The 25,759-nt window shown below is 44.2% G+C and overlaps 1 protein-coding gene across 2 annotated transcripts in view; it reads left to right on the top strand.

Annotated features, from left to right (window-relative positions):
• Positions 1 to 17,049: 17,049 nt before the first annotated feature.
• Positions 17,050 to 25,759, top strand: part of LOC137366361 (putative leucine-rich repeat-containing protein DDB_G0290503) — a 39,211-nt gene continuing 30,501 nt past the window's right edge. Inside the window, exon 1 of one of the 2 annotated variants that reach the window (XM_068028264.1) lies at positions 17,050 to 17,138. The gene's annotated coding sequence lies outside the window, so the exon portion shown is untranslated. The remainder of the gene's footprint in view (positions 17,139 to 25,759) is intronic. The other variant, XM_068028265.1, reaches the window with a different exon arrangement.

Genomic DNA, 25,759 nt, shown 5'->3' with positions numbered 1-25,759 from the left:
ACATTTGCATATTAACATCTGCTTGGAACGACAGTGCTTGAAAGGACAAAAGACCATTCCCTGACACATTCAACCCACAATAGACCTTGATCACCAGGTATTCTGTATAAGAGGCACATTCCAGAGACTACTAAGGTGAGACATCCAGGACTGGTTAGACCAGCTGGTCACATGACAACTGGCTGTTCCAGGGTCTTTTTAACTAGCCACAGAGAGTTTGAACTCAGAAAGATTGTTTGCTCCTGGACTGAGAAGATCTCTTCTGTCTGCTCCCATCTCTTTCTCATAAGCCTCTGAATCCACTGAAGACACATGAATGCCAAGAGAGAAAAGTTTCCTATAGCGAACAAGGTTTAAGAAGAATACTGGGCCCCAAAGAAAAGCAAGATCTACCTGCAATCAAGGACTCTACAATAAGCTCGAAGAACCGCAACAAAAACTCTTCAGATATTGCCTCAAACTTTTCCATTTTATTTTTCTTCTGCTCTTTTCTGTCTCTATTTGCATGTGTGTATCAAGTACGCATGCAAGAGCGGGCGCGTCGTGTATCCATAGGCGTCAACTGAATTAGAGTTTAAGTTTAAGGTTTAATAAATTTAATTTTCTTCTTTAAACCTAAGAAAGCCTGTTTATGTCCATTTCTTTGCCTTATAATTGGAAAGTGGTGAACAAGGATTCACCAAGGGGGAGCTCAAAATATGGTGTTTTAAAAATTAAAACCTGTTACGTTAAGACCAGGGCTGAGAGGACATAGAAAAATAGACAATAGGAGCAGGAGTAGGCCATTCGGCCCTTCGAGCCTGCTCTGCCATTCGTTGTGATCATGGCTGATCATCCAACTCAGTAACCTGTTCCCGCTTTCACCCCATACCCTTTGATCCTATATCTAACTCCTTCTTGAAAACATACAATGTTTTGGCCCCAATTGCTTTCTGTGGTAGCGAAATCCACAGACTCACCACTCTCTGGGTGAAGAAATTTCTCCTCATCTCAGTCCTGAAAGGTTTACCCCGTATCCTTAGACTATGACCCCTGGTTCTGGACTCCCCCACCATCGGGAACATCCTTCCTGCATCGACCCTGTCAAGTAGGGTTAGAATTTTATATGTTTCTATGAGATCCCCCCTCAGTCTGCTGAACTCCAGCAAATATAATCCTAACCGACTCAATCTCTCCTCGTACGTCAGTCCCGCCATCCCAGGAATCAGTCTGGTGAACCTTCGCTGCACTCCCTCTATTGCAAGAACATCCTTCCTCAGATAAGGAGACTAAAACTGCACACAATATTCCAGGTGTGGCCTTACCAAGGCCCTGTATAATTGCAGCAAGACATCCCTGCTCCTGTACTCGAATCCTCTCGCTATGAAGGCCAACATACCATTTGCCTTTTTTACTGTTGCACCTGCATACTTACCTTCAGTGACTGGTGTACGAGAACACCCAGGTCTCGCTGCATATTCCCCTCTCTCAATTTATAGCCGTTCAGATAATAATCTGCCTTCCTGTTTTTGCTACCAAAGTGGATAACCTCACATTTATCCACATTATACTGCATCTGCCATGCATTTACCCACTCACTCAACTTGTCCAAATCACCCTGAAGCCTCTCTGCATCCTCCTCATAACTCACCCTCCCACCCAGTTTTGCGTCATCTGCAAATTTGGAAATATTACATTTCGTTCTGTCATCTAAATCATAAATATATATTGTGAATAGCTGGGGTCCGAGCACCGATCCCTGCGGTACCCCACTAGTCACTGCCTGTCATTCGGAAAAAGACCTATTTATTCCTACTCTTTGTTTCCTGCCTGCCAACCAATTTTTTGTCCATCACAATACACTACCCCCAATCCCCTGCACTTTAATTTTACATGCTAATCTCTTATGTGGGACTTTGTCGAAAGTATTCTGAAAGTCCAAATAAACCACATCCACTGGCTGTCCCTCATCAACTCTACTAGTTACATCCTCGAAGAATTCTAGTAGATTTGTCAAGCATGATTTCCCTTTCGTAAATCCATGCTGACTCTGCCCGATTCTACCACTGTTCTCCAAGTGCTCTGCTACAAAATCTTTGATAATGGACTCTAGAATTTTCCCCACTACTGACGTCAGGCTGACTGGTCTATAATTCCCTGCTTTCTCTCTACCTCCCTTTTTAAATAGTGGGGTTACATTAACTACCCTCCAATCTGTAGGAACTGTTCCAGAGTCTATAGAATCTTGGAAGATGACCACCAATGCATCCACTATTTCTAGGGCCACTTCCTTAAGTACTCTGGGATGTAGATTATCAGGCCCTGGGGATTTATCAGCCTTCAATCCCATCAATTTCCTCAACACCATTTCTCTACTAATACTGATTTCTTTCAGTTCCTCTCTCTCACTAACCCGTGTGTTCCCCAACATTTCTGGTATGATATTTTTGTCCTCCTTTGTGATGACAGAACCAAAGTATGCATTTAGTTGGTCAGCCATTTTTTTGTTCCCCATAATAAATTCCCCTGTTTCTGACTGTAAGGGACCTACATTTGTCTTCACCAATCTTTTCCTCTTCACATACCTATAGAAACTTTTACAGTCAGTTTTTATGTTCCCCACAAGCTTGCTCTCGTCCCCTTGTAAGCCATGGTTTGGCTACCTTTCCTGTTTTACTTTTGCGCCAGATAGGGATAAACAATTGTTGCAGTTCATCCATGAGCTCTTTAAATGTTTGCCATTGTCTATCCACCATCATCCCTTTAAGTAACGTTTCAAAATCCATCATAGCCTACTCGTGCCTCATACCTTCGTAGTTTCCTTTATTAAGATTCAGGACCCTAGTCTCAGAATCAACTACGCTGACCCCTGGACGCCTTCCTCGCCAGGTCGTAACACCGCCCATTCCAGGTATTAGTCTAGTAAACCTTCTCTGAACTGCTTCCAATGCATTTACATCCTTCCATAAATAAAGAGACCAGTACTGTACACAGTACTCCAGATGTGGTCTCACCAATGCCCTGTATAACTGAAGCATAACCTCCCTACTTTTATATTCAATTCCCCTCACAATAAATTATAGCATTCTATTTTACTTCCTAATTACTTGCTGTACCTGCATACTAACCTTTTGTAATTCATGCATGAGGACACCCAGATCCCTCTGCATCTCAGAGCTCTGCAATCTCTCACCATTTAGATAATATGCTAATTTTTTATTCTTCCTGCCAAAATGGACAATTTCACATTTTCCCACATTATACTCCATTTGCCAGATCTTTGCCCACTCACTTAACCTATCTATATCCATTTGTAGCCTCCTTATGTCCTCTTCACAACTTACTTTCCGACCTATCTTTGTGTCATCAGCAAATTTAGCAATCATACCTTCGGTCTCTTCATCCAAATCATTTATATAAATTGTAAATAGTTGAGGTCCCAGCACTGATCCCTGTGGCACACCACTCGTTACATCTTGCCAACCAGAAAATGACCCATTTATGCCTACTCTCTGTTTCCTGTTAGCTCGCCAATCTTCTATCCATGCCAGTATGTTACCCCCTGCATCATGAGTTTTTATTTTCCACAATAGCCTTTGATGTTGCACCTTATCAAATGCCTTTGGGAAATCTAAGTACAATATATCCACCAGTTCCCCTCAATGCACAGCACATGTTACCTCTTCAAAGAAATCCAATAAGTTGGTTCAACGTGATTTCCCTTTCACAAAACCATGTTGACTCTGCCTGATTACTTGAATTTTTCTAAGTGCCCTGCTATAACATCTTTAATAATAGCTTCTAACATTTTCCCTCTGACGGATGTTAAGCTAACTGGCCTGTAGTTTCCTGCTTTCTCTCTCCCTCCCTTTTTGAATAAAGGAGTTACATATTTTATTTTCCAATCTAATGGAGCCTTCCCCGAATCTAAGGAATTTTGGAAAATTAAAACTAAGCACCAACTACCTCACTAGCCACTTCTTTTAACAGCCTAGGATGAAGTCCATCAGGACCCGGGGATTTGTCAGCCCACAGCTCCAACAATTTGTTCAGTACCACTTCCCTGGTGATTGTAATTTTCTTGAGTTCCTTCCTCCTTCCATTTCCTGATTTACAGCTAATACTGGGATGTTACTTGTATCCTCAATATGAAGACTGATGCAAAATATCTGTTCAATTCATCTGCCATCTCCTTATTTTCCCTATTAATTCCCCAGACTCACGTTGTATCAGACCAACGCTCACTTTTTTAACTTTTCTTTTTTAAATATCTTCAGAAGCTCTATCTGTCTTTATATTTCTTGACAGCTTCCTCTCATACTCTCATTTTCCCTCTTTATTAATCTTTTAGTCGTTTTTTGCTGCTTTTCTGTCCAATCTTCTGACCTGACACCCATCATTGCACAATTATAGGCTTTTTTATTGCTGAAAATAGAGAAATGTTGTCAAAGTTTTTCATCTTGCCCTCATCAGGGCAATCAGCAAGAATACCAATATAAGGCAAAACAACAACTTTATACTGTATGAGAAGAGCGTGCTGATTGGTCAGCAACACCTCTACCTATCAAAGTTCACTTGCCAACCAATCAGCACTCTCTTCTCATGCAGTATAAAGTTGTTGTTTTCCCTTACATCGGTATTCTTGCGGATTGTCCTGCTAAGTACAAGACGAAAAGCATCGACAACATGTCTCCATTTTCAGCAATATATGCTTTTTCTTTAAGTTTGATACGATCTTTAACTTTTTAGCTAACCACAGATGATGGATCCTCCCCTTGCAATGTTTCTTTCTCATTGGAATGTAACTATTCTGTATATTCTGAATTATCCCCATAAATGTCTGCCACTGCATCTGTATTGATCTATTCCTTAACCTACTTTGCCACTTCACTTGTGCTAGCTCAGCTTTCATGCCCTCATAATTTCCCTTATTTAAGTTTAAAATACTGGAATCAGAATACTGAGGAAGAGAGAATCTTCTCTCCCTCAAACTAATTGTAAAATTCACTCATATTATGATCACTGCTGCCTATGGGTGCCTTCACTATGAGGTCATGAATTAATCCTATCTTGTTGCTCAATACCAGGTCTAGTATAGCCTGCTCTCTGGTTGGCTCCAGAACGTGCTGCTCTAAGAAACTATTCTGAACACATTCTATGAACTCCTCATCTAGGCTACCTTTGCCCACCAGATCTTTCCAGTCTATATGTAGATTAAAATCCCCCATGATTATCGCCATACCTTTCTGACAAAATCCCATTATTTCTCCCTTTATACACCTGTCCTACCATGTGGTTACTTTGAGGGGGCCTGTACACCACTCCCAGAAGTGACTTCTTGCCATTATCATTTCCCATCTCAACCCAAACTGCTTCTATATCCTGGTTTCCTGAACGTAGGTCATCCCTCTCCATTGTGCTAATAACATATACCACAAAAAGTAGGGGACCTTGTACTGAGCCGTGCGGAAATCCACCAGAAACAGCCCTCCAGTTGCACAAACATCCGTCAACAATTACCCTTTGTTTCCTGCCACTGAGCCAATTTTGTATCTAGCTTGCTACATTCCCCTGGATTCTATGGGCTTTTTAAAAAATCTGTCATGTGGGACCTATTCAAAAGCCTTTGTTATGATCAGGTGAGGAGGGGTCAAAAGAATCCCATCTTTTCCCTCTCCTTGTTGGATCGCAACGGAGTTTATTTCTTTCAAACAGTGAATGTGCTTACCAGTTCAGTGAGTGTTTAACCCTTTTTGTGCTATGATCATAAAAGAATGAATTGGACAGGTTTTCCTGTGTTTAAACAAGAAAGAAGTTAGTTTATTGTACATAAAATCAAAACCCGATCTAAGTAAAATAATAAAACTACATTCGAACGTTTACACACGCACACAACAATCACACATACAAATAAGTTACAGATTGATGAAGAATAATTTGGTTTTATTAGAATCCAGAACAAATAAAAATAATATACAGTCTGTGGGGTCTGGTAATTCAGTTGTCTTTTGGCTGAATTTGTGGTTCTGAAGTTCCTGGCTGATAGAAGTGCACTGGCAGCTGGTCCACCTGGTTCAGGATTTTCTTGGGGACAGTGATCTAGGTGGCTTTCTCCCCCAGGGTCTGAGTCTGTAGCAAGGATAGGCTTGGACAGGGTTCAAAGTTTGCAGTATACCAGGAGAGAGAGAGAGAGAAAGAGAGAGAGACAGCCCCACTGGGGTCCTGCACTGATTAGCTCTCAAAGTTTGTCTGCTGTGTGTCAGAAACTACAACTTTTCACACAGACTGGGGCGACTGTCACATGATTCTTTCAGTGCATTCTTTTGTTCACTTTAATGAGATCTAAATTCTAAGAATCTGAAATCTCACTCAGGTCTTATTGTTTCAATGTTCACCTCCTGGAGGTATGTCTCCACTAGTGAATGCTCCAAGATGACTTTGAATGACATGCTGACAAGAGCGATACCAGATAATTCACTCAACTGTTCGAACCACAGTTCTGGATGCCAGCTTTTTAGACATGCGTCTCCATTTCGATGCCTTGGAATGTGAGGTATTTCAATACAAATTATGGTGGCCCTCTTAGCTGCAGTTTTAAAAGTTGAATGCAGGATTCCAGCTTTCCTTTTTAAAAGTTTCATGTAGGTTTCTAACCGATGAGTTAAAAATCCTCATTTAGTACAGCAAATTTTCCTGACACCTTGCTAAAATCCAATGTCTTGGGTTACAGGAAGATATAGACGGGATGGTCAAATGGGCAGAAAAGTGGCAGATGGAATTTAACCCTGAAAAGTGTGAGGTGATACACTTTGGAAGGAGTAATGTGACACGGAAGTATTCAATGAATGGCCTGACATTGGGAAGTTCAGAGGAACAAAGTGACCTTGGCGTTTTTGTCCATAGATCTCTGAAGGCAGAAGGGCAGGTTAATAGGGTGGTGAAAAAGGCATATGGGACACTTGCCTTTATCATTCGAGGCATAGATTACAAAAGCAGGGAGGTCATGTTGGAGTTGTATAGAACTTTGGTAAGGCCACAGCTGGAGTACTGTGTGCAATTCTGGTCGCCACATTATAGTAAGGATGTGATTGCACTGGAGGGGGTGCAGAGGCGATTTCACCAGGATGGTGCCTGGGATTCACAGGGTGGCTTTCGTGCTGGACAAAGAACAGTCAAAATATTCTTTGTGGCACGTCTAACTCAAGAAATGTCCCGCAAACCAAGGTCTTTGACAGAGTAAACCATGAAGGCCTGTGAAAGGTGCTGTACAAATAGGAGTGCCCTGAAAAGATGATCAGGGTCATCCATTCAGTTCATGATGGTCAATGTGATGCAGAATGGTGCCTTATCAGATGCCTTTCCTGTCACTAATAGCACCAAACAAGGCTGCGTAATGGCTCCAGTTCTGTTTGCCATCTACTTTTTGGCCATGCTCTTTTCTGCCTTTAAAGGTCTCGACATAGGAGTACACATTCAGTTCAGGATAGATGGCAATCTCTGCAATCTGCAAAGGCTCAAGGCTCCCCCAAAGATCAAGGAACAGCTATTGAGTGAACTCTGCTTGTCGACAACTGTGCTCTTGTAGCACACACTCGAGGCTCAAGCCTCAGAATGTTTCGGCCTTACAATAAGTCTGAAAAAGAAAGAGATCTTGTACCAGCCTCCCCCTGGCCACAAACTCTAAGACCCCATAGTCACTATCAACAATACACCCCTCAACTCAGTTCAGAATTCTGCTCTCTTGGGAATACCCTCTGTAACATCACCATGTTGGATTATGAACTCACCCATCATCTGGCAAATACAAGCTCAGCATTCGGCAGGTTCACCCACAGGATTTGGAGAGAACATGGACTCTGTCTCAAAACAAAGATCAAAATCTAGCAGGCAGTGGTTCTCACATAACTGCTCTGTGGCTGTGAAGCATGGACAATCTACCAGTGTCACATAAAGCAACTAGATTCATTCTAGCTTCACTGTTTAAGATCTATCAAGTGGCAGGACCCATACCTGATATCGAGAGCACGATGATCAGAGCTCAGCTTCGCCGGGTCAGTCATTTGATTCATATGGAGGATTGCCGCATACCAAAGGCAGTATTATACAGCCAGCTGCATTTGGGAACCCACACCATAGGACGTCCCAAACTCAGATACAAAGACATCCTGAAAGCCAATCTCAGAGCCTATAAATTGGAGCCCCCCCCCCACCCCCCAACCCCTACATGGGAAAAAAACCATGGACAGGTCCAAATGGAAAAGTCTCTGTCGTTAAGCGATCTCAACATTTGAGGAAAACAGAGTCAGGTCCCTACAGGATAATTGAGCATGTTGCAAAGCCAACGCCTTCACCCATCCCTCCAACAGTGATTTCATATGTAATACCTGCAATTGGATCTGCAAATCAAGATTGGCTTTAACATTTGAGACGACACCAACCTAGACACTGAACAACCAGTCTCCTTGTAGAACTCTCATCCGTCAAAGCGACAGGAGAATCCATCACTCCAGGGTTTCAAATTCATTCCTTTAACCATCTCATGGTTCCTGGCTGAACTTGGCCACTCAATGGGCCTGACTTAATCCTTAAGACAGGCACCAAAAATTCCAGATCTAAAAGAACAAAATCTGTCTGCAAACTCTCTCCATCACAAAGATTTCCGTTTCCGCCTTGGTGCCAAGTTTCCTGAGCCCTGGGAAACTGGTTAGTGTTACATTTAAATCAGGCTCCTGATTGTAGTGAGGGACACAGACAAGTCTCGCAACATTGTAAAAAACAGTGGCAAGTGAGTTCACCTTGAGTTGGGGGTTGCATTACATGATTTTAATTTTTAACCCCCCCCCCCTCAGCCCCCCGACCCTCTCCAGTCTGTTGTGGGAGGATGTTAGTATCAACCCCAATGTCTTTCCTTTCTGTACTGCAGCTTAGCAACATATTGGTTAGTAAATATTCACCAGAGCTGATAGTTTGAACTCAATCCCTTACTGAATTTGGAGAATTGAAGAAAAGGGTTAATCTCCATCTCAGCTGAACAGATATAGAGCTTGTCGGGCTGAGAATGGATAGAATCAGTCACTTGCTGTAGGCAAATATATTTCACACAGAGATTTGAACAGTTCAATTTGATTTAGATACAGGTATCATCTTGACTTTGCTCAGTTTTTAACTCTTTAACGGCTGGAATTTATAAGCTCGTTCAAAAATGGTGGCCCAGGTATGCCAAAGAGCCACTGCAATCTCAAGCATGGGGGCTCATTTCTTCCTTCTCATATAACTGTCTAATTCCCTTCTGAATGCTTCAATTGAAAATGCCTCCACCATGCTCTCAGGCAGTGAATTCCGGATCTTAACCACTCGCTGCGTGAAAAAGTTTTTCCTCATGTCACTTTTACTTCTCTTACCAAATACTTTAAATCTGTGCCCTCTCGTTCTTGATCTTTTCACGAGTGGAAACAGTTTCTCTCTATCTACTCTGTCCAGACCCCTCATGATTTTGAATACCTCTATCAAATCTCCTCTCAGCCTTCTCTTCTCCAAGGAAAACAGTTCTAATTTCTCCAATCTATCTTCATAACTGAAATTCCTCATCCCTGGAACCATTCTGGTGAATCTCTTGTGTACTCTCTCCAATGCCCTCATGTCTTTCCTCAAGTACAGAACTGGACACAATACTCCAGCTGAGGCCGAACTAGTGTCTTATACAAGTTCAACATAACTTCCTTGCTCTTGTACTCGATGCCCCTATTAATAAAGCCCAGGATACTGTATGCTTTATTAACTGCTCTCTCAACCTGTCCTGCCACCTTCAATGACTTATTCATTTGCATATGTTAATTCAGGTCCCGTTGCCCAGCAGGGGGTGGGGGGGGTGGTGGTTGGTGGTAGTGGTGGGCCATCCTGGTGCCTCGCTGCCACCAGGAGGATTGGGCTGGGCCCTGCCGGCGTTGAGGTCCATGGTGAGCCTCATCCGGGGCCATCTTCAGGCCTCCCCCCTGCCACGAATCCTGATGTCAAGGGCTCCTTAAAATCCAGCCCTTTGTGTATTTCATAATTACATCCTGATCATTTATAAGTCTGCCACAATTAAATTAACAAAATAAAACTCACCCAAAGATTGTGACACAATTAAAAACAGGGAAATGATTTTCTCAGTCAAGTGTATATGAATTCTATCAAAGAACATTCAGCCTGTGTGGGTTGAGGCTCCTTTTTGCTAACTGTTAATGTGCAGAGGCAATTTTCCAACATTGTTAGTGAAGGGATACAGATTTTCCAATTTCTAGCATTGCTGCCAGGATTGGGAATCTCACAGTTACTCTGGATATTTAAATTAAAGCAAGGTTTCAACATTCAAAACCTGTATCCTTCAGGAATGAAAATCTCTTAAAGAGAAGCAATAGGTTAATTGATTACAGCATCACGGTATCTATCCTTTGCTGTATAACACAATCCTGTTGCTGGGGACAGAACTGGTGTTTATCTCAATTAAAAAGTAGAGTTTCTTTGGCCAGTTTCAGGTATCCAATATATCCACAACTTGTTCCGATTACTCTCTGTCCCGTTAGTAAATGAGTCATTTTTTGACATCTCCCTCTTGTTTTCACTCCCTCACTGTCTTGTCCTAATCTTTATGATTCTTACCTCTGACAAAGGAAGATTTTTCTCATGCTTTGTGTCCAGTGCAAGAACTCATTATAAACTAAAGCTCTTTGATTGTCTCTGTCTGGAATTCCTTTGAATTTGAGTTTCCCACCTGCCTTATGATGACACTTTCACTGTTTGAACAGATTCACTAAACAAGCTAAAGGTGTAAGTTAATGTTACTACAATATAAGTGTTGTGAAACTGAGTAGCCAAGCACTGCTAAAGAGGCTAATTGAAGATTTCCATGTGTAAGATGCAGCTCTGGTCACATGCTGTGCAGCTTGCGAGGGGTTAATGAATGAGAATGACACACATGGGTGCATGGTCTCTTGGTGGTGGAAGGGTGTGGATTGACGCTATCATCACCTCATTCAGCTGAATGTGCTGATGCAGTGCCAGGATCCCAAATTTGGTCAATTCTTAAGTTGCAAACATTCTGAAGAAAGATGGGCCTTGTTCTGGGGCTATTTAAAGTGTCATAGGCTCATAGGAAATAGGAGCAGGAGTCAGCCATTCAGCCCCTCAAGCCTGCTCTGCCATTCAACTAGATCATGGCTGATCTTCCATCTCAGTGCCATTTTGCTGCACTATCTCCATATCCCTTGATATCTTTAAAATCTAGGGGTGAATTTTACAGACCCCCCCCCCCCCAACGTCAGGGATCGTGGTGGGGGAGGGGGTGTGGAAAATGCCTTCGGCAGAGGCCCGCCACGGGCCTTGACACCAGGAAGGCCTGGCTCCATATCGCCGGTGGCAGCCCCCTGCAACTTGGCCGGGACACACATTAACATATTTAAATCCATTAAAATTAATGAATTAATCAGACCTGTGCCTCTGCCTTTTGTCTCGCTGCGATAGTGGTGCCAGTGGCAGGCACTCCCGCGCCTTCAGCTCTCCACTGGGGATCTGAGGTGGAATACTGGTGGAGAGGGGGAGCAGGTAAGTTTTTCAGTGCGTCAGTGGGGAGAGTGGGGTCAAACTCATCCGATTGGTGCAGGGGATGGTTGGAAGGGTTACAGTGCACAGGTTATGAACTTTGAGGGGGGAAAGGCCAGGTGCACAAGGTAAGTATTGTGAGGGTGGGGGAGAGGGCAAGGAATGAATTCTATGGTGATTGGGGAGGTGAAAGAGGGGCAATTTAAATAGATTTGAATTTTTTCATTAAACTTACCTTTAAATATTAAAATTGAAAGTTAGGGCTTGAAGCCCTTTACAAATAGCGTCAGTGCCTGTGCAAAGGCAGCTGGTGCCATTGCCGGGGACAGAAAGCCTCCCCCTCCACGTCATCCGGTTGGGAGGTCCGTCCTGTCCATTTAAATGAACTGCCACATTTAATATCGCGGTAGCTCTTCAACGTGCGGCCCGCATGGGCAGACAACCATTGTTGATTACAGCAGCGAGACTAGAAATTTCAGCTTCAGAAATCTGTTGATCTCTGTCTTGATCATACTGAATGACTGAGTCTCCACAGCCCTCTGGGGTTAGAGAATTCCAAAGGTACACAACCCTCTGAGTGAAGAAATTCCTCCTTATCTCGGTCCGAAATGGCCTCCCCCTCATTCTGAGACTGTGTCCCCTGGTTCTAGACTCACCAAACAGAGGAAACATCCTTCCTGCATCTACCCTGTTGAGCCCTGTAAGACTTTTGTAGGTTTCAGTGCAATCACCTCTCATTCTTCGAAACTCTGGAGAATACAGGCCCAACCTCCTCAATCTCTCCTCACAGGACAATCCCTCCATCCCAGGAATTAGTCTGGTGAACTTTTGTTGCATTCCTGCTATGGACTGGACTGGACCAGACAGGACAAGACTGGAGTGGACTGGACTAGACTGAAATGGACTGCTCTGGAGTGGACTGGACTGCATAGACTGGACTGGACCGTACTGGACTAAAGTGGACCGTACTGGACTAAAGTAGAGCGGACTGGACTGGATAGACTGAACTGGACCGTACTGGACTAAAGTGGACCGTACTGGACTAAAGTGGAGCGGACTGGACTGGATAGACTGAACTGGACCGTACTGGACTAAAGTGGACCGTACTGGACTAAAGTAGAGCGGACTGGACTGGATAGACTAAAGTGGACCGTACTGGACTAAAGTGGAGCGGACTGGACTGGATAGACTGAACTGGACCGTACTGGACTAAAGTGGACCGTACTGGACTAAAGTGGAGCGGACTGGACTGGATAGACTGAACTGGACCGTACTGGACTAAAGTGGACCGTACTGGACTAAAGTAGAGCGGACTGGACTGGATAGACTGAACTAGACCGGACTAGATCAGTCTGGACTGAACTGGATTGGACCAGACTGGACTGGACTGGATTGGACCGGACTTGACTGAACTGGACTCGACTGCTCTTTTAGGCACTGCTGGCTGTCTCCGGGCCAACCATGACTCATGGCCCTCCTGCCTTGGGCGCTATGGCATTGGAAGGATGAATGAGAATGGACACAGACTGCTTGAGTTGTGTACCTATCACAACCTCTGCATCACCAACTCGTTCTTTCACACGAAAACCTGTCACCAGGTTTCTTGGAGGCACCCAAGGTCACGTCGTTGGCACCAGTTGGACCTCATCGTCACAAGGTGAGCCTCTTTAAATAGTGTTCAAATCACACGCAGCTTCCACAGTGCGGACTGCGACACCGACCACTCCCTGGTGTGCAGCAAGGTTAGCCTCAAACCAAAGAAGCTGCATCACATATGGGATTAATGTAGGATTAGTGTAAATGAGTGGTTGATGGCCAGCACAGACTCGGTGGGCCGAAGGGCCTGTTTCAGTGCTGTATCTCTCTATGACTGTATGACTCCAAGCAGAAGGGCCGCCCGCGCATCAACACTAACAGAATTTCTTATCCACAGCTGTTACATAAGTTTCTAAATTCACTTGAAAAAGCCCTTCAAAACACTCCTACAGGGGATGCAGAGACCAAGTGGGCCCACATCAGACACGCCATCTATGACTCAGCAATGACCACCTTTGGCAAACGTGTGAAGCAGAATGCAGACTGATTTCAATCTCACTTTGAGGAGCTGGAACCTGTCATAGCCGCTAAGCACATTGCACTGTTGAACTACAAGGAAGCCCCCAGCGAGTTAACAGCTGTAGCACTTAAAGCAGCCAGAAGCACTGCACAAAGAACAGCCAGGTGCTGTACAAATGACTACTGACAACACCTATTCAGTCATATTCAGCTGGCCTCAGACACCAGAAACATCAGAGGAATGTATGATGGCATTAAGAGAGCTTTTGGGCCAACCATCAAGAAGATCTCCCCCCCCCCTCAAGTCTAATACAAGGGAAACGATCACTGACCAACGCAAGCAAATGGACCGCTGGGTGGAGCACTACCTAGAACTGTACTCCAGGGAAAATGTTGTCACTGAGACTGCCCTCAATGCAGCCCAGTCTCTGCCAGTCATGGATGAGCTGGACGAACAGCCAACAAAATCGGAACTCAGTGATGCCATTGATTCTCTAGCCAGTGGAAAGGCCCCTGGGAAGGAAGGCATTACCCCTGAAATAATCAAGAGTGCCAAGCCTGCTATACTCTCAGCACTACATGAACTGCTTTGCCTGTGCTGGGACGAGGGAGCAGTACCACAGGACATGCGCGATGCCAATATCATCACCCTCTATAAGAACAAGGGTGACCGCGGTGACTGCAACAATTACCGTGGAATCTCCCTGCTCAGCATAGTGGGGAAAGTCTTCACTCAAGTTGTTTTAAACAGGCTCCAGAAGCTGGCTGAGCGTGTCTACCCTGAGGCACAGTGAGGCTTTCGAGCAGAGAGATCCACCATTGACATGCTGTTCCCCCTTCGCCAGCTACAGGAGAAATGCCACGAACAACAGATGCCCCTCTACGTTACTTTGATTGATCTCACCAAAGCCTTTGACCGTGTCAGCAGACGTGGTCTCTTCAGACTACTAGAAAAGATCGGATGTCCACCAAAGCTACTAAGTAAGCGCCTGGAGGTGGTCAGTGGTTTGTGAAGCAGCGCCTGGAGTGGCTATAAAGGCCAATTCTAGAGTGACAGGCTCTTCCACAGGCGCTGCAGAAGAAATTGTTTGTCGGGGCTGTTACACAGTTGGCGCTCCCCTTGCGCTTCTGTCTTTTTTCCTGCCAACTGCTAAGTCTCTTCGACTCACCACACTTTAGCCCCGCCTTTATGGCTGCCCGCCAGCTCTGGCGATCGCTGGCAACTGACTCCCACGACTTGTGATCAATGTCACAGGACTTCATGTCGCGTTTGCAGACGTCTTTAAAGCGGAGACATGGATGGCCGGTGGGTCTGATACCAGTGGCGAGCTCACTGTACAATGTGTCTTTGGGGATCCTGCCATCTTCCATGCGGCTCACATGGCCAAGCCATCTCAAGCGCCGCTGACTCAGTAGTGTGTATAAGCTGGGGATGTTGGCCGCCTCGAGGACTTCTGTGTTGGAGATACGGTCCTGCCACCTGATGCCAAGTATTCTCCGGAGGCAGCGAAGATGGAATGAAGTGAGACATCGCTCTTGGCTGACATACGTTGTCCAGGCCTCACTGCCATAGAGCAAGGTACTGAGGGCACAGGCTTGATACACTCGGACTTTTGTGTTCCGTGTCAGTGTGCCATTTTCCCACACTCTCTTGGCCAGTCTGGACATAGCAGTGGAAGCCTTTCCCATGCGCTTGTTGATTTCTGCATCTAGAGACAGGTTACTGGTGATAGTTGAGCCTAGGTAGGTGAACTCTTGAACCACTTCCAGAGCCTGGTCGCCAATATTGATGGATGGAGCATTTCTGATGTCCTGCCCCATGATGTTCATTTTCTTGAGGCTGATGGTTAGGCCAAATTCATTGCAGGCAGCCGCAAACCTGTCGATGAGACTCTGCAGGCACTCTTCAGTGTGAGATGTTAAAGCAGCATCGTCAGCAAAGAGGAGTTCCCTGATGAGGACTTTCCGTACTTTGGTCTTCGCTCTTAGACGGGCAAGGTTGAACAACCTGCCACCAGATCTTCTGTGGAGGAAAATTCCTTCTTCTGAAGACTTGAACGCATGTGAGAGCAGCAGGGAGAAGAAAATCCCAAAAAGTGTGGGTGGGATAACACAGCCCTGTTTCACACCACTCAGGATAGGAAAGGGCTCTGATGAGGAGCCACCATGTTGAATTGTGCCTTTCATATTGTCATGGAATGAGGTGATGATACTTAGTAGCTTTGGTGGACATCCGATCTTTGCTAGTAGTCTGAAGAGACCACGTCTGCTGACGAGGTCAAAGGCTTTGGTGAGATCAATGAAAGCAACGTCGAGGGGCATCTGTTGTTCACGGCATTTCTCCTGTATCTGACGAAGGGAGAACAGAATGTCAATGGTCGATCTCTCTGCTCGAAAGCCACACTGTGCCTCAGGGTAGACACGCTCGGCCAGCTTCTGGAGCCTGTTTAATGCGACTCGAGCAAAGACTTTCCCCACTATGCTGAGCAGGGAGTTTCCACGGTAGTTGTTGCAGTCACCATGGTCACCTGTGATTTTATAGAGGGTGATGATATTGGCATCGCGCATGTCCTGAGGTACTGCTCCCTCGTCCCAGCACAGGCAAAGCAGTTCATGTAGTGCTGAGAGTATAGCAGGCTTGGCACTCTTGATTATTTCAAGGGTAATGCCGTCCTTCCCAGGGGCTTTTCCGCTGGCTAGAGAATCAATGGCATCACTGAGTTCTGATTTTGTTGGCTGTACGTCCAGCTCATCCATGACTGGCAGAGACTGGGCTGCATTGAGGGCAGTCTCAGTGACAACATTCTCCCTGGAATATTCCATAGAAAACCCAACTATTCATCCCCTATTGCCCTCCATATTGCCCTCAACATACTCCCAAGTTTGGCCCCCATATGCTGTGAGTTGAGATGTCGAAGAACGAGACTCTTATTGAGCAGAGCTGTGTGTCAGAAAGCAGATGGAAGTTATGCAGATGTTGTACCCCAGGGTAAGAATCATGAGGTTTCGACTGTGATCCAGAGTGAGGACCTGAAAGGGCAGTGAATTGTTTTGGGAGCTGAGTTTTACAAACAGATAGAGCTGAACGTAAGGAGCGATCGGCACAGAAACGTCCTCATGTGGGCGTGGGCAGGATCAAGGACAGATTGCCAAAGTATGGAGCACGTAACGGTTCCTGACTTCAATCCAACCCTTGACAACAATAAATCACAGACAAGCAGAGGCTTTTTCTAAAATGTTTCCAGAGAAAACAGATTGAGCAAGACCAGATAAGAATAGGCAATAGATATTCCTTGCCAACAACACCCACATCCAATAAACAAACATAAAAGTTGCATCTATTCACTATTCCCACCCCCGACATTCCTCTCAGTAACACGTCACTCACCAAAGCACATAAATCTCAAATGTCAACGCAACAGGAAACCAGTTCAAAGGCTGATTGGAATCCATCTATACAGTCTGGGTGAGCAGCTCCAGATCATCATCAAAGTTTGAACACAAACTATAAACAGGTAAATTTGGTGAGTACCTATCTTTCCTGATCAGGAGGGTGTTCCTGGCCTGGTTTAATGAAATCTGATCATACTTCGCTCAGATACTGTGACAGTTTCCAATCCTCTCTGGCTGCACGTGTGGTGTCATGAATTGCAGGACAGTTTAAAAAGGGAGGAAGGGATAGGCTGAGTAATTACAGATCAGACAGCCGAATCTTGGACAATATTAACTATGAATAAATATTGGATAGGTTGGGGTTGGTTTCTTTGGAACAGAGGAGGCTGAGAGAAGATGAAATTGAGGTGTATAAAATTATGAGAGGTCCAGATAGAGTGGATAGGGAGGACCTATTTCTCTCAGTAGAGTGGTCAATAACCAGGGCATTGATTTAAAGTAATTGATAGAAAGATTAGAAAGGAGTTGAGGAGTAAATTTTTCACCCAGATAATGGTGGGGATCTGGAACTCACTTCCTGAAAGAGTGGTAAAGGCAGAAAACACTTGGATATGCACCTGAGGTTCTGTAACCTAAAAGGGCTAAAGCCCAAGAACTGAAAAGTGGGACTATACTGGATAGCTCTTTGGCCAGCATGAACACAATGAGCTGAATGGCCTCCTTCTTTGCTATAAATCGTTCCATGTTTCTCTCCTTATATGTTTGTACTCAGTGTCCTGATGAAGAGAGATTCCTTTTATAGGGAAATATGCCAGTGTTTGTACTCACTACCCCATATATCATGAAGGGGAAAGAACCCTATTTGTCTAAAAAATAAAGCCATCGAAAACTAGAGCTAAGAGGCAACATAAAACTAAAGAAAAAGCAGAAAAAATGCAAAAATAGCACAGATCCTGGAAAATGGGAAAGATACAAAGAATAGCAAAGGGTGACAGAGTTGATTGTAAGAGCTACAAAAAGGCAGCATGACAAAAAAACTTACAAGGGATATCAAAATCAATGTAAACACTTTGTACACATGCGCTAACTTGTATCTAACACATACATAGAAGCATAGAAACATAGAAAAATAGGGGCAGGAGCAGGCCATTTGGCCCTTCGAGCCTTCTCCACCATTCATTATGATCATGGCTGATCATCCAACTCAGTAACCTGTTCCCACTTTCTCCCCGTATCCCTTAATCCTTTTAACCCCACAAACTATATCTAACTCTTTCTTGAATATATTTAATGATTTGGCCTCAACTGCTTTCCGTGGTAGAGAATTCCACAGGTTCACCACTCTCTGGGTGAAGAAATCCCTCCTCATCTCAGTCCTAAATGGCTTACCCCTTATCCTTAGTCTGTGACCCCTGGTCCTGGACTCCCCCGCCCTCAGGAACATCCTTCCTGCATCTAGTCTGTCCAGTCCTATTAGAATTTTGTAGGTGTCTGAGATCCCCTCTCATTCTTCTAAACTCTAGTGAATACAAGCCTAATCGACCCAATCTCTCTTCATACGTCAGTTCTGCCATCCCAGGAATCAGTCTGGTGAACCTTCGCTGCACTCCCTCCATAGCAAGAACATCCTTCCTCAGATAAGGAGACCAAAACTGCACACAATACTCCAGATGTGGCCTCACCAAGGTCTTGTATAATTGCAGCAAGACATCCTTGCTCCTGTACTCGAATCCTCTCGCTATGAAGGTCAACATACCATTTGCCTTCTTAACTGCCTGCTGCACCTGCATGCTTACTTTCAGCGACTGGTGCACAAGGACACCCAGGTCTCGCTGCACCTCCCCCTTTCCCAATCTATCGCTGTTCAGATAATAATCTGCCTTTCTGTTTTTGCTACCAAAGGGATAACCTCACATTTATCCACATTATACTGCATCTGTCATGTACTTGCCCACTCACTCAACCTGTCCAAATCACCCTGCAGCCTCTCTGCATCCTCCTCACAACTCACACTCCCACCCAGCTTTGTGTCATCTGCAAACTTGGATATATTACATTTAATTCCCTCATCTATATCATTAATATATATTGTGAATAGCTGGAGTCCTAGCACTGATCCCAGCGGTACCCCACTAGTCACTGCCTGCCACTCGGAAAAAGACCCGTTTATTCCTACTCTTTGTTTCCTGTCTGCCAATCAGTTCTCTATCCATGTCAGTACCTTACCCCAATCCCATGTGCTTTAATTTTTCACGTTAATCTCTTAGGTGGGACCTTATCGAAAGCCTTCTGAAAGTCCAAATACACCACATCCACTGGTTCTCCCTTATCTATTCTACCAGTTACATCCTCAGAAATTCCAGCAGATTTATCAAGCATAATTTCCCTTTCGTAAATCCATGTTGACTCTGTCTGATCCTGTCATTGTTTTCCAAGTGCTCTGCTATTACATCTTTTATACTGGACTCTAGCATTTTCCCCACTACTGATGTCAGGCTCTTCTTTCTTCTTTGGCCTCCTTATCTCGAGAGACAATGGGTAAGCGCCTGGAGGTGGTCAGTGGTGTGTGGAGCAGCGCCTGGAGTGGCTATAAAGACCAATTCTAGAGTGACAGACTCTTCCACAGGTGCTGCAGAGAAATTTGTTTGTCGGGGCTGTTACACAGTTGGCTCTCCCCTTGCACTTCTGTCTTTTTTCCTGCCAACTGCTAAGGCTAACCGTTCTATAATTCCTTGTTTTCTCTCTACCTCCTTTTTTTAACTAGTGGGGTTACATTAGCTACCCTCCAGTCCGTTGGAACTGTTCCAGAATCGATAGAATTTTGAAAAATGACCAGCAATGCATCTATTATTTCTAGGGCCACTTCCTTAAGTACTCTGGGATGTAGATTATCAGGCCCTGGGGATTTATCGGCCTTCAATCCCATCAATTTCCCCAACACCATTTGCCTACTAATACTGATTTCATACAGTTCCTCCTTCTCACGAGATCCTACATTCCCCAACATTTCTGGGAGGTAATTTGTGCCCTCCTTTGTGAAGACAGAATAAAGTATGTATTTAATTGGTCTGCCATTTCTTTGTTCCCCATTATAAATTCCCCCGTTTCTGAATGTAAGGGACCCACATTTGTCTTCACTAATCTTTTTCTCTTCACATATCTATAGAAGCTTTTACAGTCAGTTTTTATGTTCTCTGCAAGCTTACTCTCATAGTCTATTTACCCCTTCTTAATCAATCCCTTTATCTTCCTTTGCTGAATTCTAAACTGCTCCCAATCCTCAGGTTTGCTTCTTGTTCTGGCCATTTTATATTTCTCCTCCTTGGATCTAATACTATCCCTAATTTCTTTTGTAAGCCACGGTTGAGCCACCCTTCCTGTTTTATTTTTGTGCCAAACAGGAATGAACAATTGTTGTAATTCATCCATGCGCTCTTTAAATGCTAATTGCCTATCCACTGTCAACCTTTTAAGTAATGTTCCCCAATCTATCATAGCCAACTCGTGCCTCATACCTTCATAGTTTCCTTTATTTAGATTCAGGTCCTAGTCTCAGAATCAACTCTCTCACTCTCCATCTTAATGAAGATTTCTATCATGTTAGAATACCCAGAATAGATGCACCCATTACAGAGATTCACAAACTATTTAAACCCTTTAAATTGCAGAGAGATGTTGGAGGAGGTACATTTCATATAGTTTGGGATAAGCAGACTAGCAGATGTGAGAAAGATAGTGAATTTTTTCAGTGTGTTCAGGATAGTTTTTGTAATAATATGTCCCAGAATCAACTAGGAGCCTCAGGCCAGATTAGATTTAGTCATGATCCAGATTGAGTCAACAACCTAACAGTGTGTGCACATTGATCTAATCCTGATTATAATATGATCAAGTTTAATGTCGTGTTTGAAAGGGAGAAATGTGAAAGAGCAATGATTCTAGATTTAATAAATGTTGACTTTGATGCAATGAGACAATGACTGTTAATGGGGAAAGCGACAGAAGATCAATGGGATAAAAACAGAAAGTTCTGGAAATACTTAACAGGTCTGGCAACATCTGTGGAGAGAGAAGCAGAGTTAATGTTTCAGGTCAGTGACCCTTCTTCAGAACTGGCAGATATAAGAAATGTAAAAGATTTTAAGCCAGTAAAGCAGGGGTGGGGCAAGAGTTAACAAAAGAGAATATAAAAGGATGAGGTCACAGAATAGCTGATCAGTGGCAGGTGCTCAAAAAAGAATTTAATGTGCTACAGAACCAGTTTAAAGCCCTAAAGGGACAAGAGCTCTACTTGCCAAAAAAACAGCCATGAGAAACAAATGATGTAACGGACAACATAAAACGAAAAGGAAAAGTAGACAGAATGCAAAAAATATCACAGATCCTGGTGAATGGGAACGATACAAAAAGCAGCAAAGAGTGACAAAACATATAGAGATACAAAAAGCGAGTATGAAAAGAAACTTGCAAGGGAGACCAAAATCACCATCAACATTTTTTTACAATTATATTAGGAAAAAGGTGGTCGAACAAATGTGGGCCTCTTGACAACTGATAACAATGATATTGTCAATGAAAATAACAAATGGCAGACATGCTGAATAATTACTTTGTGTCAGTATTTACAGCATAGAGGAAAAGGCCAGCATGCCAGAGATCCCGAATCAAGAAACAGGGATTCACCAAAATTAACATAAGCTAAATGACAGTAAGGAAGAAAATAATGGCAGTACGAGTGACAAATTCCTGGGACCAGGTCGTTTCCACCCCAGGGAGTAAGTGGGAACATTGCAAATGCCCAAACTATAATATTCCAAAGTTCTCTTGATTTAGGAACCATTTTATTAGATTGCGAAAGTGCATGTCACTCTGCTGTTTAAGAAAGACAAGAAGGGAAAACCAGGAAATTACAGCCAGTTAGGCTAACAACTATTGTTGAGAAATTACTAGAGTTCATCATTAAAGATAGAGAGACTGAACACCTTGAAAGTTTTAGAGTCATAGAGTTACACAGCACAGAAACAGGCCCTTCGGCCCATTGTGTCTGTGCCGGCCATCAAGCACCTAACTATTCTAATCCCATTTTCCAGCACTTGGCCCGTAGCCTTGTATGCTATGGCATTTCAAGTGTTCATCTAAATACTTCTTAAATGTTGTGAGGGTTCCTGTCTCTAGCACCTCTTCAGGCAGTGTGTTCCAGATTCCAACCACCCACTGAGTGAAAATCTTTTTCCTCAAATCCCCTCCAAACCTCCTGCCCCTTACATTAAATCTATGCTCCCTGGTTATTGACCCCTCCGCTAAGGGAAAAAGTTTCTTCTTATCTAACCTATCAATGCTCCTCATAATTTTGTATACCTCAATCAGGTCCACCCTCAGCCTTCTCTGTTCTAAGGAAAACAGCCCTAGCCTTTTCAGTCTCTCTTCATAGCTGGAATGCTCCAGCCCAGGCAACATCCTGGTGAATTTCCTCTGCACCCTCTTCAGTACAATCATATCCTTCCTATAGTGTGGTGACCAGAACTGTACACAGTACTCCAGCTGTGGCCTAACTAGCGTTTTATACAGCTCCATCATAACCTCCCTGCTCTTATATTCTATGCCTGAGCTAATAAAGGCAAGTATCCCAAATGCCTTCCTAACCATCTTATCTACCTGTGCCCTTGCCTTCAGTGATCTATGGACAAGTACACTAAGGTCCCTCTGACCCTCTGTATTTCCTAGGGTCCTACCACCCATTGTGTATTCCCTTGCCTTGTTAATCCTCCCAAAATGCACCACCTCACACTTCTCAGGATTAAATTCTATTTGCCACTGCTCTGCCCATCTTACCAGACCATCTATATCATCCTGTAATCTAGGGCTTTCCTCCTCACTATTTACGACACCACCAATCATGTCATCTGCAAACATACTTATCATACCTCCTATATTCATGTCTAAATCATTAATGTACACTACAAACAGCAAGGGTCCCAGCACCGACCCCTGTGGTACACCACTGGTCACAGGCTTCCAATCGCAGAAACAACCCTCGATCATCACTCTCTGCCTCCTGCCACTTTTGGATTTTGGATCCAATTTGCCAAATTGCCCTGGATCCCATGGGCTCTTACCTTCTTAACCAATCTCCCATGCGGGACTGTAAACCGTGGCATGGAGTCAACTCCCCCTTGTCCCCTTTATTCCCGATACCCACTTGATCCTGGCCGTCACATGGGACTGAAGTCCTCTTAATTGAGGCTCAGGCTGGATGTTTGGGATATCAGGTTACAAGAGAGCCACCCTCCAGCTTAATCCACAGCTACAGTTAATGGCTTAGTACAAAGAGGAGGAAACTCAGTTTTTTTTAAACTATCAATTTACTTTATTCACGTTGTTGTCCAATGTAAGAATAAGGCTTATACACTTAGTTAGACAAAAGCATGCAACTCCAACTGAGTTATACAGTTAATAACAAAACTAGCTAGAATTCATAAGCACCCACTAGGTTCCTCTGACCTTTCCCTGACCGAGTCACAGAAAACTAAGGATAATACCCAAAAAAGGGTGAGTTAACGCTGGCCAGGCATTCCGTTCTCTCTCTCTCTTCTACGTCGTCACCGCGTTGCTCACGCAGGGTCTTCCACTTCCACGATGGTTGATCTCCAGAGTTTTCGCTGGCTCTATGCCCAAAAAGCTCTCTTCTTATCCTCCCTCTTATCTCTCCAAATTTGAGCTGTCTCTTTCCGGTTGGTTTAAGCCTGCTCACCTCGTTCACATCTTCTCTTAATTGCCCAGGCCCAAAGACCCCGGTATCACACCGTGTCCAAATAAGGCTGTTTTCCTGTGATCGATCCTTTGTCTTGTCTCATAAAGTAATTAGTTCAAACTGGTTTTTACCAGCACAGGCCAGTGTCCGAGCTCTAGGTTACTATAGGTCAAACAATCCCAGCAGTTTGTAACTGATTCTGTATTTCTTGCAGTCCCTGGCCAACAGGACATTATCAAAAGCTTTACTGAAATCCATGTAGACTACATCAACTGCTTTACCCTCATCTACACATCTAGTCACCTCTTCGAAAAATTCAATCAAGTTAGTTAGACACGATCTCCCCCTGACAAAGCCATACTAATTATCCCTGATTAATCCCTGTCTCTCCAAGTGGAGATTAATCCTGTCCCTCAGAATTTTTTCCAATAGTTTCCCAACCACTGATGTTAGACTCACTGGCCTGTAATTACCTGGTTTACCCCTACTACCCTTCTTGAATAATGGTATCACATTCACTGTCCTCCAGTCCTCTGGTACCTCTCCTGTGTCCAGAAAGGATTTGAAAATTTGTGTTAGAGCCCCTGCTATCTCCTCCCTTGCCTCTCATAGCCTGGGATACATCTCATCTGGGCCTGGGGATTTATCCACTTTTAAGCCCACTAAAACAGCTAATACTTCCTCCCTTTCAATGCTAATATGTTCAATTATATCACAATCCCCCACACTGATCTCTATACCTACATTGTACTTCTCCATAGTGAACACAGATGAAAAGTAATCATTTAAAACCTCACCTATATCCTCCAGTTCCACACACAGATTGCCACCTTGGTCCCTAATGGGCCCTACTCTTTCCCTACTTATCCTCTTGCCCTTAATATACTTATAAAATGCCTTAGGATTTTCCTTTACCTTGCCTGCCAGTGTTTTTTCATGTCCCCTCTTCACTCTCCTAATTACTTTTTTAAGTACCCCCCCTACATTTTCTCTACTCCTCCAAGGCCTCCGCTGTTTTCAGCACTCTGAATCTGCCATAAGCTGCCTTTTTTTCTTGATCCAATCCTCTGTATCCCAGAGTTTGCTGGACTTGTTGGTCCTACCCTTCACCTTACCGGGTACATGTTGGCTCTGAACCCTCACTATTTCCTCTTTGAATGACTCCCACTGGTCTGATGTAGACTTTCCTACAAGTAGCTGTTCCCAGTCCACTTTGGCCATATTCTGTTTTATCATATCGAAATCGGCCTTCCCCCAATTCAGTACCTTTATTTTCGGTCTGTCTTTGTCCTTTTCCATAACTACCTTAAATCTTACAGAGTAATGGTCACTATCCCTGAAATGCTCCCCCACTGACACTTCTACCACTTGTCCGGCTTCATTCCCTAGGATTAGGTCCAGTACTGCCCCTTCTCTTGTAGGACTTTCTACATACTGGCTCAAAAACCTCTCCTGTATGCATCTTAAGAATTCCGCCCCCTTTAGGCCTTTTGCACTTTTTTTTTCATTCATTCGGGGATGTGGGCGTCGCTGGCTAGGCCAGCATTTATTGCCCATCCCTAATTGCCCTTCAGAAGGTGGTGGTGAACTGCCTTCTTGAACCGCTGCAGTCATTTGGGGTAGGTATACCCACAGTGCTGTTCGGAAGGGAGTTCCAGGATTTTGACCCAGCGACAGTGAAGGAACGGCGATATAGTTCCAAGTCAGGATGGTCTGTGACTTGGAGGGGAACTTGCAGGTGGTGGTGTTCCCATGCATTTGCTGCCCTTGTCCTTCTGGTTGGTAGAGGTCGCGGGTTTGGAAGGTGCTGTCAAAGGAGCCTTGGTGCATTGCTGCAGTGCATCTTGTAGATGGTACACACTGCTGCCACTGTGCATCGGTGGTGGAGGGAGTGAATGTTTGTAGATGGGGTGCCAATCAAGTGGGCCGCTTTGTCCTGGATGGTGTTGAGCTTCTTGAGTGTTGTTGGAGCTGCACCCATCCAGGCAAGTGGAGAGTATT

The sequence above is a fragment of the Heterodontus francisci genome, unplaced genomic scaffold (genome assembly GCF_036365525.1).
Source record: "Heterodontus francisci isolate sHetFra1 unplaced genomic scaffold, sHetFra1.hap1 HAP1_SCAFFOLD_377, whole genome shotgun sequence".
Classification (NCBI taxonomy): domain Eukaryota; kingdom Metazoa; phylum Chordata; class Chondrichthyes; order Heterodontiformes; family Heterodontidae; genus Heterodontus; species Heterodontus francisci.
This window is presented reverse-complemented; position numbering and strand designations above follow the sequence as displayed.